At 40.6% G+C, this 11,172-nt stretch overlaps 1 pseudogene; it reads right to left on the reverse strand.

Annotated features, from left to right (window-relative positions):
- Nucleotides 1-988: 988 nt before the first annotated feature.
- Nucleotides 989-9,828, reverse strand: LOC146661516 (uncharacterized; annotated as a pseudogene).
- Nucleotides 9,829-11,172: the final 1,344 nt, after the last annotated feature.

Below are 11,172 nucleotides of genomic sequence, written 5' to 3' on the forward strand. Positions count from 1 at the left end.
TGTGGATCCCTTTCTTCGAATGTAATGGGTTGGCAGTTTCAAAATCATCGTAATACAGTATAATCTGTAGAGCATGTTGCTGTTGTGAAAACAGAGGATGGTTTTGGAAATATAATCCATTGTTAATGTCTTTGTATAACCCAGCTTGTGTTTGTTTCTCATGCAAGAAGCATTATCTAATTTCTTTATTTTTGAAAATTAAATTTATCGTACCTAAAATGGGCACATACATGTATTTGTCTCTGACAAATACCTGTAGTTCTATGTCTACGTGTATCCAATCTTACACCAAGTACAAATTATTTAGGCTCAACAATTTCCCATTTTTCATCATAATATTTCTGTCTTTTTTTCTCAGTGTTACATTTTGAAAAGGGGTTATCTAATTGGTTTAAATTGTGCTCAACTCTTTTGTAAATGTCTGATTCCTTACTATCAGGGAAAAATGTTTGGAGTACTGCTTCTCTTGCTTGACTCTGAACATGACTGACAACTTCCTCAACAGAACAAATTATTGTTTGAACAGCACTTTCAGTAAGACCAGAAGTGAGCAACAGTAGATCCACACATTCCAACAAGCGAGTCCTGTGAAATAACAGTGGGAACCTGTGATATAGATGCAGAAGTAGATGGTTGATCACTAAAAAAGTCTCCTTGAGAATGTGTTTGTTGGACAACTTCCTGTTCCATCCCTACATGTTTATTTTGACAACGACTATGTGCATTATGGAGATGTTTTCTAAAGCCACTGTAAGTACAAAAAGACGAAAAACATCCCTGCTCTCCACATTTTAAACGCAGATTTTTGTTTGGATATAAACCATGATGACATTTTAAATGTTGACAAGGGCTGAACAATTTTTGTGGTATGTTTTTCAAACAAAGCATTTGGACATTGTCAAACAGTTTTTTTAAACCCTCCTACAAGCGTGTGGACCTTGTGGGCATTTTAACGGTCTCGCAGCAGACGGGCTCTCAGTTCCTTGACTCAAGGTCTTTCTTTTGTGTTTCCAACATCAATGTTGTAGATTGTGATTTGAATGAAGGTGTAAAAACTGGAAAGAGCTTCATCATATGAGAGGCTGAAGACAAAGTGTGCTTTGAATAGCCCATCAAAAGCAGCCACTGAAGTTGGAGGATCACATGGGATAGCTTTCTGGTCTACAACGATGAAGAACCACTGAATGTTCTTCTTTTGCTCACCAATGCAGAGAAGGAAGGGCTGCCTGGTCTCAGCTTTCTCCAGGAAAGTAGTGAGGCTGACTCCTTCCTGGAACTTGAATAGCACATTTCAGTCACGAGTAACAACATTTTTTCATCTGTTTGGCTTGCATATAAGGTCTATGGGCCCAAGCAAGTAACCCGTCTTAACACAAATGGATCCAAGTAGAATAAAACACAGTAATGCTTTATTAAGGTCAATTATGGAGTTCCACAAGGTTCAGTGCTAGGACCAATTCTGTTTACATTATACATGATTCCCCTAGGCCAGGGGTCTGCAACCTTTAACACCCAAAGAGCCACTTGGACCCGGTTTCCACGCAAAAGAAAACACTGGGAGCCGCAAATACTTTTTGAAATCTCAAATGAAGATAACACTGTATATATATATATTTTTTCACCTTTATGCTTTGTGTGAACAACTAAAGTAAGTAAGTAAAGTTTATTTATTAAGTGCTTTTCACAGACAGGCAGTCACAAAGCTCTGTACACAAATATTAAAATAAACAATACAATCAATAGACATTATACACAATGTAAAAGATCAAATGGAAAGAATGGAAAGATTATAAAATACGTAGATCAACAAAAGGCTTGTTTGAAAAGAAAAGTTTTTAACTGCTTTTTAAAAGAATCCACAGAGCAACTAAGGTGTGTTGCTTATGAAATCCATGAAGTGCTAAAGAGAAAATTACATTTTATTCATGTAAATAACACATTTTGAACTCTTAAAGAAATATAACAAAAGGAAAGACACCCAGCTGAACTAAAGTGATCCAGCAAACAAAAACTGTTGTGAGCCGCCACCCTTATATCGCCTTTGGGCTTTTGGAGCCTTGACCTGACTTTTTAAAAATAATTGAAAAAAAGCACTATGCTGCTAAAAAAAAATAGATATTTGCAAAATTCTGCCGAAATATGTATTTTACCTGGTTAATGTGTGTGGCGGGGCGTGGTCTGCAGCGCCGCTGCAGGGGAGGCGGACGCACCTGACCGGCACCCGCAATCACACCTCATCACCTTAAAATCTGTGCTCTCTCTGCTGTTGAAAAGCTACAGCCAGCTGTATGCGTACAGCAACCGTGTGTGAAAAGCAGTCAATAAAGAGATGCTGAAAAGCATGTTCATGCAAACATCGTCGGGTCTGCCGTGATATGTTTACAATAAGACTTATGGTCCCGAACCTCTGCGCACAGTGTCTGCAAATCGGGGGTTTCATCTTTACGCAGGACTGTAAGCTGTCATCTGTGGGGCGTGAGCGGTGTTTGTTTTTAACATAGTTCACGGTGGAGAACAGCTGCTGACGTAATGTGGATCCGAAGATCCATATTTGGCCTACCTGGGGTTGAAAGTCTCGATAAATGTATAGCGTTTCGGCGGGTACACCGGCTTCCACGAGTGTGACGCTTATTTTGAGCGATGAAAAAATAATAAGATATAATTTTATTTTTATATTTCAAAATCACAATAATTCTTCAATTTAGAACTACAAGTTAAAAAAAGAACTAAACACAAATAAAATACACTTCAGCTAAATACTTATAATTTATTTTCCCAAACCAAGCCGCAAAATAAAGACTAAAGAGCCGCATGCGGCTCCGGAGCCGCGGGTTGCCGACCCCTGCCCTAGGCAGTATCATTAGAAGACATAGCATACATTTTCACTGCTATGCTGATGACACCCAGCTCTATCTGTCCATGAAGTCAGACAACACGCACCAATGAGTTAAACTGCAGGAATGTCTTAAAGACATAAAGACCTGGATGGCCGCTAACTTTCTGCTTCTTAATTCAGATAAAACTGAGGTTATTGTACTCGGCCCTGAAAATCTTAGAAATATGATATCTAACCAGATTCTTACTCTGGATGGTATTACCTTGGCCTCCAGTAACACTGTGAGGAACCTTGGAGTCATTTTTGACCAGGACATGTCCTTCAACGCACATATTAAACAAATATGTAAGACTGCTTTCTTCCATCTGTGCAATATCCTGTCTCAGAGTGACACTGAAAAGCTAGTTCATGCATTTATTACTTCCAGGCTGGATGACTGTAATTCATTATTATCAGGAAGTCCTAAAAACTCTCTGAAAAGCCTTCAGTTAATCAAAAATGCTGCAGCAAGAGTCCTGACAATATACATGTTGATGATGAGTCCGACCTCTTTGCCAGGGGTTTTATCAACATTATGGATTCTTTTCATTTTATCCAGCATGTGTCCGGCCCCACACATAACAAAGGTCACACACTGGACCTTGTCTTTACCTTGGGTTTGAATATTGATTGTATTTGTTCTAAGGACATTTTTATCTCTGACCATTATTGTATTCTTTTTAACATGTCTTTTCACGAGCCTATGTCTCCTGTTTACCGGACAGTTATGTCGCGCATTATAAATTCCTCCACAGCGCAGAAGTTCTCAGATGCTTTTAATTTAACACTATCCCCACAAAACGGTGTTGATTTCTCAACAGATCTATTTAATGATCATTGTCTTTCGATCTTAGATGAAATCTGTCCGGTTAAAATGAGACCTGTGCCTGTTTCCAAGTCCCTACCTTGGCTAAATGATAACATCCGCTCTATAAAACGTAATTGTCGTAAAGCTGAGCGGTTATGGAGGAAAACTCATTTAAATGTTCATCTCCTTTATTTAAAGGATCTTTTAGCCTCTTTTAACAATGCTATTTCATTTCTTCAACAGATTTGATTCAACCATGAGACAGTCTGCAACATCGGCTGCAGACTCACCCACCCCCACTGCTGCTGTTCCACCTCTGACACCTCAGACACTTCACACCTCCTCTATTCACCCTGCTCACTCCCCCCCACCCCCAACAACAGCATCCAATACACACTCAACACAAGGCTCCAGCCTGTCTCTCTCAACCACCCAGGTTAGGAGGGAACTGAGGAGGATTAATGGCAAGAAGGCAGCGGGCCCAGATGGCATCAGCTCGAGGGTCGTCAGGTCCTGCACGGACCAACTGTGTGGGGTGATGGAGCACCTCTTCAACCTGAGCCTGAGGTTGGGAAGAGTCCCACAGCTCTGGAAAACCTCCTGTGTTGTACCAGTGCCAAAGACTTCACGCCCCAAGGACCTCAATAGCTACAGGCCGGTGGCTCTGACATCCCACCTGATGAAGACCCTGGAGCGGTTGGTCCTGGCTCAGCTTCGGCGCCTAACAAGCTCATCACTGGACCCACTTCAGTTTGCCTACCAGCCTGGCATTGGCGCGGATGATGCCGTCATTCACCTCCTACATCGTTCCCTCGCTCACCTGGAGACCGCTGGAAGCACTGTGAGAATCATGTTCTTTGATTTCTCCAGTGCCTTCAACACTATTCTTCCCTCGGTTCTGAAGGACAAGCTGGAGAACTCTGGAGTGGACCATCACCTCACTACCTGGATTTTGGACTACCTCACCGACCGACCACAGTATGTGAGGACTCAGGGCTGTGTGTCGGACAGGGTCGTCTGCAGTACGGGGGCCCCACAGGGAACGGTTCTGGCTCCGTTCCTCTTCACCATCTACACTGCAGACTTCTCCCACAATTCCACCCAGTGCTTCCTGCAGAAGTTCTCTGATGACTCTGCAATAGTCGGCCTCATCACTGATGGGGACGACAAGGAGTACAGAGGACTGACTCAAGACTTTGTGGACTGGTGCCAGCTGAACTACCTCCAGATCAATGCCAGTAAAACCAAGGAGCTGGTGGTAGACTTCCGCAGGCACAAGCATTCTCCACTGCAACCACTGAACATCCAGGGTATGGACATTGAGGCTGTGGACAGCTACAGGTACCTTGGTGTTCATCTGAACAACAGACTGGACTGGACTCATAACTCAGACGCCCTCTACAGGAAAGGGCAGAGCAGGCTGTACCTGCTGCGGAGACTCAGGTCGTTTGGGGTGGAGGGCCCACTCCTGAAGACCTTCTATGACTCTGTTGTGGCTTCTGCTATCTTTTATGGTGTGGTCTGCTGGGGCGGCAGCATCTCTGCTGGGGACAGGAAGAGACTGAACAGGGTGATCCGAAGGGCCAGCTCTGTTCTAGGATGCCCTCTGGACCCAGTGGAGGTGGTGAGTGACAGGAGAATGGCGGCTAAGCTGTCATCCCTGTTGGACAACGTCTCCCACCCCATGCAGCAGACTGTGACAGCACTGAGCAGCTCCTTCAGTGGGAGACTGCGGCACCCACGGTGTGGGACGGAGAGATTTCGCAGGTCTTTCCTCCCCACTGCTGTCAGACTCCACAACAAAGACTTTAACTGAACAAACACACACATCCACACATGTGCAATAACACTAAGTGCAATAATCTTTTCTGGCATCGTTGTATTTTTACTCAGTTGTATATAGCATTCGTATTCTATTTTTATCTTATTGTATATTTTTATTCTATTTTATTCTACTGTATATAGTATATTATTTTATTCTATTCTGTACAGCTGTGTACTGTATTTATTCTTATTGTATTCTAATTTTTGCGTCATAACTTTTGCACTGTCCACTTCCTGCTGTGACAAAACAAATTTCCCACGTGTGGGACTAATAAAGGTTATCTTATCTTATCTTATCTTATTAGAGATGCAAGGGCTGCTTACTTTTCTCAGTTGGTTGCAAAGAGCAGAGGTAATCCTAAGGTCTTATTTGATACTATTACTGATATCATTACTCCTGCTCTACCTGCTGCCATTATTTCTTCTGCTGAAGACTGTGAAACATTTCTTGCTTTCTTTTTAGAAAAAATTAGCAATATAAGGAAAAAATTGTCCCCATTAGCATCTGCACTGTCAGTTCCTACGCCAGTTCGGCCTGTTGTTTTAGAAAGATTTTTACCTGTTTCACTAGCCGAACTGGGAAAAATAGTTAGTGCAACAAAAGTATCCTCTTGTTCACTCGACATTTTACCCGCATCGTTATTCAAAAATGTCTTTTACTCTATTGGTCCCTGTATGCTCACTATAATTAACACCTCTTTGGGATATGGCTAAGTTCCTGCCTATTTTAAAACTGCTGTTATACACCCTCTGTTAAAAAAGCCTATGCTGGACCCATCTCTCACTAGCAACTACAGACCGATCTCAAAAATACCGTTAATTGCTAAGATTTTAGAGAAGATTGTGGCTAACAGCAGTTTTAGACAAATATAACATCTTTGATAAATTTCAGTCTGGCTTTCGTAAAGCTCATTCTACTGAAACAGCCCTTCTTAGAGTTTCTAATGACATTCTGATGCAAAACGATGCGGGTAAGTGTTCTGTTCTTTTAATGTTGGATCTCACGTCGGCCTTTGACACCGTTGACCATTATATTTTGCTTGATAGGCTGAAATACTGGGTCGGTGTATCTGGGTCTGCCTTAGAGTGGTTCTCCTCGTATCTCTGTGAACGATACTCTTCTGTGGCAGTTTCTAAGTACAGGTCATCTTCTACATCCCTGTCCTTTGGTGTGCCACAAGGCTCTGTGCTGGGGCCATTATTGTTTTTAATTTATTTACTTCCTCTCCAGCATATTTTGAGCCCTTTTGAGGATATTTGTTACCACTGCTACGCAGACGACATCCAACTATATATATCTTTTAAACCTGAAGATGCTTCTAAACTGCGGATTTTAAATGTGTGTTTGGAAACCATCAAAGGTTGGATGGCCGACAATTTCCTCCAACTAAATGAAAATAAAACTGAAGTCCTGTTATGTGCTCCAGACAGACATGTACCCAGCATAATGAATGCTCTTGGTCCCCTTTCAACGTTTGTGAAACCATCTATCAGGAACCTAGGGATAACCTTCGATCCTGCTCTTACATTGGATACTCACATCAAATCTCTGGTTCGGTCTTGCTTTTATCATTTAAGAAATATTTCTAAATTGAGCCCCATAATAGCTCATACTGAACTGGAGATTGTTATTCATGCTTTTATTTCATCACGACTGGACTATTGCAATTCACTGTTTACATGTCTAAACAAGAGTTCCCCGAAGCGTCTGCAGACTGTCCAAAATGCTGCAGCAAGGCTTCTGACGAAAACATCGAAATACTCACATATAACACCGCTGCTTATACAGTTACACTCGCTCCCTGTCGAATTCAGAGTCCACTTTAAGATTCTGGTTCTCACATTTAAGGCTCTTCAAGAACAAGCACCATCATACATCATTGAACTCTTACAGCCCTATGCCCCTAGTAGGTCTCTGAGGTCTTGTGGTCAGGGCCTACTTGTTATTAAGTATACGAGACTGAAAACTAGGGGTGATCGAGCTTTTGCTACTGTGGCCGCCAGACTGTGGAATTCTCTTCCTCAGAACTTAAGATCTGCTATTTCACTGATTACTTTTAAAAAACAGCTAAAAACACATCTTTTCAAAATTTCATTTTGTTAACTTTTGATTGTACTTCGTCTTTTTAATCTGTGTCTATACCTTGTAAAGCACTTTGTGATCCCTTATCTAGAAATGTGCTATATAAATAAAATTTTACTTACTTACTTACTTACTAGAAAGAGAGAGCAGATTTCTCCTGTATTGGCTTCTCTTCATTGGCTTCCTGTTAAATCCAGAATTCAAAATCCTGCTCCTCACATACAAGGTCTTAAATAATCAGGCCCCATCTTATCTTAATGACCTTGTAGTACCATATCACCCTATTAGAGCACTTCGCTCTCGCTCTGCAGGCCTACTTGTTGTTCCTAGAGTATTTAAAAGTAGAATGGGAGGCAGAGCCTTCAGTTTTCAGGCCCCTCTTCTGTGGAACCAGCTTCCAGTTTGGATTCAGGAGACAGACACTATCTCTACTTTCAAGATTAGGCTTAAAACTTTCCTTTTTGCTAAAGCATATAGTTAGGGCTGGACCAGGTGACCCTGAATCCTCCGTTAGTTATGCTGCAATAGATGTAGGCTGCCGGGGATTCCCATGATGCATTGAGTTTTTCCTTTCCAGTCACCTTTCTCACTCACTATGTGTTAATAGACCTCTCTGCATTGAATCATATCTGTTATTAATCTCTGTCTCTCTTCCACAGCATGTCTTTATCCTGTCTTCCTTCTGTCACCCCAACCAATCACAGCAGATGGCCCCGCCCCTCCCTGAGCGTGGTTCTGACGGAGGTTTCTTCCTGTTAAAAGGGAGTTTGTCCTTCACAGTGTCGCCAAAGTGCTTGCTCATATGGGGTCAAATGATTGTTGGGTTTTTCTCTGTATGTATTATTGTAGGGTCTACTGTATAATGTAAAGCACCTTGAGGCAACTGTTGTTGTGATTTGGCGCTGTATAAATAAAACTGAATTGAATCTAATTGAATTTTTGAAGTTCACATTGTACTGAACCCATGTCTGTCAATTAACTTCTTTTGGAAAGGAAAGCGACAACAGATTTGATATCTTTCGATATCTATCGATGCAGCATGATTTCATATCAAATACACAAAAGATAATTAATTAATTTCATCATTTCTGTTTTTATCTTGTGGCTTACCATTTACGAAAAATCATTAATTGTAAACAGTGTTTACAAAAAATGCTATTAGAGCATACCTTGACAAATCTTACAAGATGATTGGCTGCCTGTGAAGAGCTTTGTTTTTGCGGGGGTTTTATTTGTGGCCTTTTGATGTTGGGGGCAGGAGATGCAGCAACAACAGAAGAGCTGCCATATCACTCTCCCAGCCTTAAAGACAAAAAGCATATTTGAGACAAAAGGTTAAAGATGAACTGAAATTCTGTTAAGCAGTTAAATGATGAGATTTCTGAAAATGCTTAAACCACAAGGATGCATAAATTACTTCAGTCTATTTGCAGTCAGTTAAGTGTATTAGGACAGACAAAGGGAAATGTAAGTATTTTATATACTGAAATACTGTCCTAATTTACCCCAGTCATTTGAAGCCTCTGGATCAAAAGATGTTCGTAACTCCTCAACACAATGACTTGATGGAAGACTTTGGCTTTCTCTGATGATTTTTTGCTTGAAATATGAAGGCCACTTTGCAAGAAATCTTCCAGAGGCCTCATCTACAAGCATCATTGTAAAATCCTGATCAGTCTATTAAAAAGACAAAACAGCAACCAAATACTGGTTACTTAAGTGTTCTGGGCAAAATGCTATCTTTGGTTTCATATCATGAATGTATGTAACTTTGTAATTTTAACATGTTGTCGCCTCTTGGCCAGGACTCCCTTGAAAAAGAGGTTTTTAATCTCAATGGGACTTTTCCTGGTAAAATAAAGGTTAATAATAATGAAATGTCTATAAATATACTCAACAACCCCGGTGTTTCAAGGAAATGAGGGAAGACATCCAAGATTGATGATGTTCCATCTGGGTCATGAACCAGCTTCTGTCTGTATTCAAAAGTAGCTTTCATCTTCTCTTTAAGCACAGACCTATCTGTTGAGTGTGTAATAACAGACAGAGCCTCTCTGCACTCCTCACCAAAAAGTCGTCCTCTAACAAACAAAGATTCTCTTCGGGTTGTTGGACTGTCCTGAAAGTTTGGCCTGGGACACCCACTAGCACCATCATAGGTATTGCGTTGGACAGTCTTGAGTCTCCAAGCAAGATAGCCAATATTGGCCTCCAGATCATAGTAATGGTCCTGCTCATGCGTGCAAATCAGTCACACACAAAAACAAACAAAAAAACATACACAACAAAAAATGGAACAAAGGAATGCATATTTGGTACCACTGTAACAACATGCATAAATTACAGAGATGTTGCTTTTCAGAGATAACACTTACATAACCATTTTTTGAGTAAAGATCTTGGAGATATGGAAAAAGCGTTGCAATCCCCAGTGCATAGTTAGTCCGAGCACTTATGGGTGGAATCCTCCTTTCAAAAACAAAAAAAGTGTATTGCTATTCTGCTCACTTGACAACTTTTTTAGGATCATCAAAGAATACTTAGCCATGTGATTCTATCATATCTGCAACCAGTATGTTGACCATTTGTTGACGAGTTGGATGTCACAGTGTTTTAGTTTTGTCGTTTTCATTGAAAATTTCCTTACCCTTTGGGTTTGGCCTCAGGACAGTATACACCAAAAAAAAAAAAAGATTTATACTGATTGAACTGAAGCAAATTACACAAAAAAGTTAGTGTTTGTAAAATGCAGTTAAGCACTGGAAATTGCTTTAGGCTTTGCTTTTAACCTGCTTTGCTTCATTGCGATCAAGCTCTCCTAGGCCCTTGTTCCTGTTCTTTGTACTTTTGTGGATAATAGTTGAATCTGATGAACAGGTAGAAGCTGGGGACGATGGATGGTCTGACAATGGAACTGGCGATGGTAAGAGGGCAAGACGGATTGGCTGTACTGATGACTGTGATTAGTCTTCAACCACACTGATCTCATTGTCTTAAAAAAAAACAAAAAAACAAAGGCCATAAAAGGGATCGAAAAAAAAATTGTGCAAAATGCATATGAGAAGTCATAATATATGTGGTTGAACATTATTCCAGTTGTTATATCTGATAACAGCATGTAATATGCACTCAACATGTAAAGCATTTTACAGTTTTTCAACAAAGAAAATTGGAATCTGAAAGGTTGTTAAATCTGGCCAATATTCATAAAAACATTGAAGATCATGAAGAAATGTACTCCTTTAAATTATAATGGATCTACTGTACCCATAACTTGGGATGGGTATCGTTTAGGTTTTATCCGATACCAGTACCAAACCGGTACTTTTGAAACGGTGCCGGTGCTTAAACAGTGCTCAAACCGGTGCTTAAAGAATGGAGAACATAAAATTGGTCCAAAAACCTCTCATGTTCAGCTGTTTTTTTGTAAAAATATAACAATGTCAGCCTTTTCTGCAGCTATAGGGGATTTATCGAATCACTCTTGGCTGGAAGCAGTGCTTAATCAATGGAAAAAACACAAACTTTGTCCAAAAACCTCTCATGTTTAGCTGTTTTCCACTTTTTCTTTGGTCATTTTAG

This window comes from Rhamphochromis longiceps, linkage group LG9 (genome assembly GCF_057381845.1).
Source record: "Rhamphochromis longiceps isolate RC_006_pf linkage group LG9, R_longiceps_female_GT1.1, whole genome shotgun sequence".
NCBI lineage: Eukaryota > Metazoa > Chordata > Actinopteri > Cichliformes > Cichlidae > Rhamphochromis > Rhamphochromis longiceps.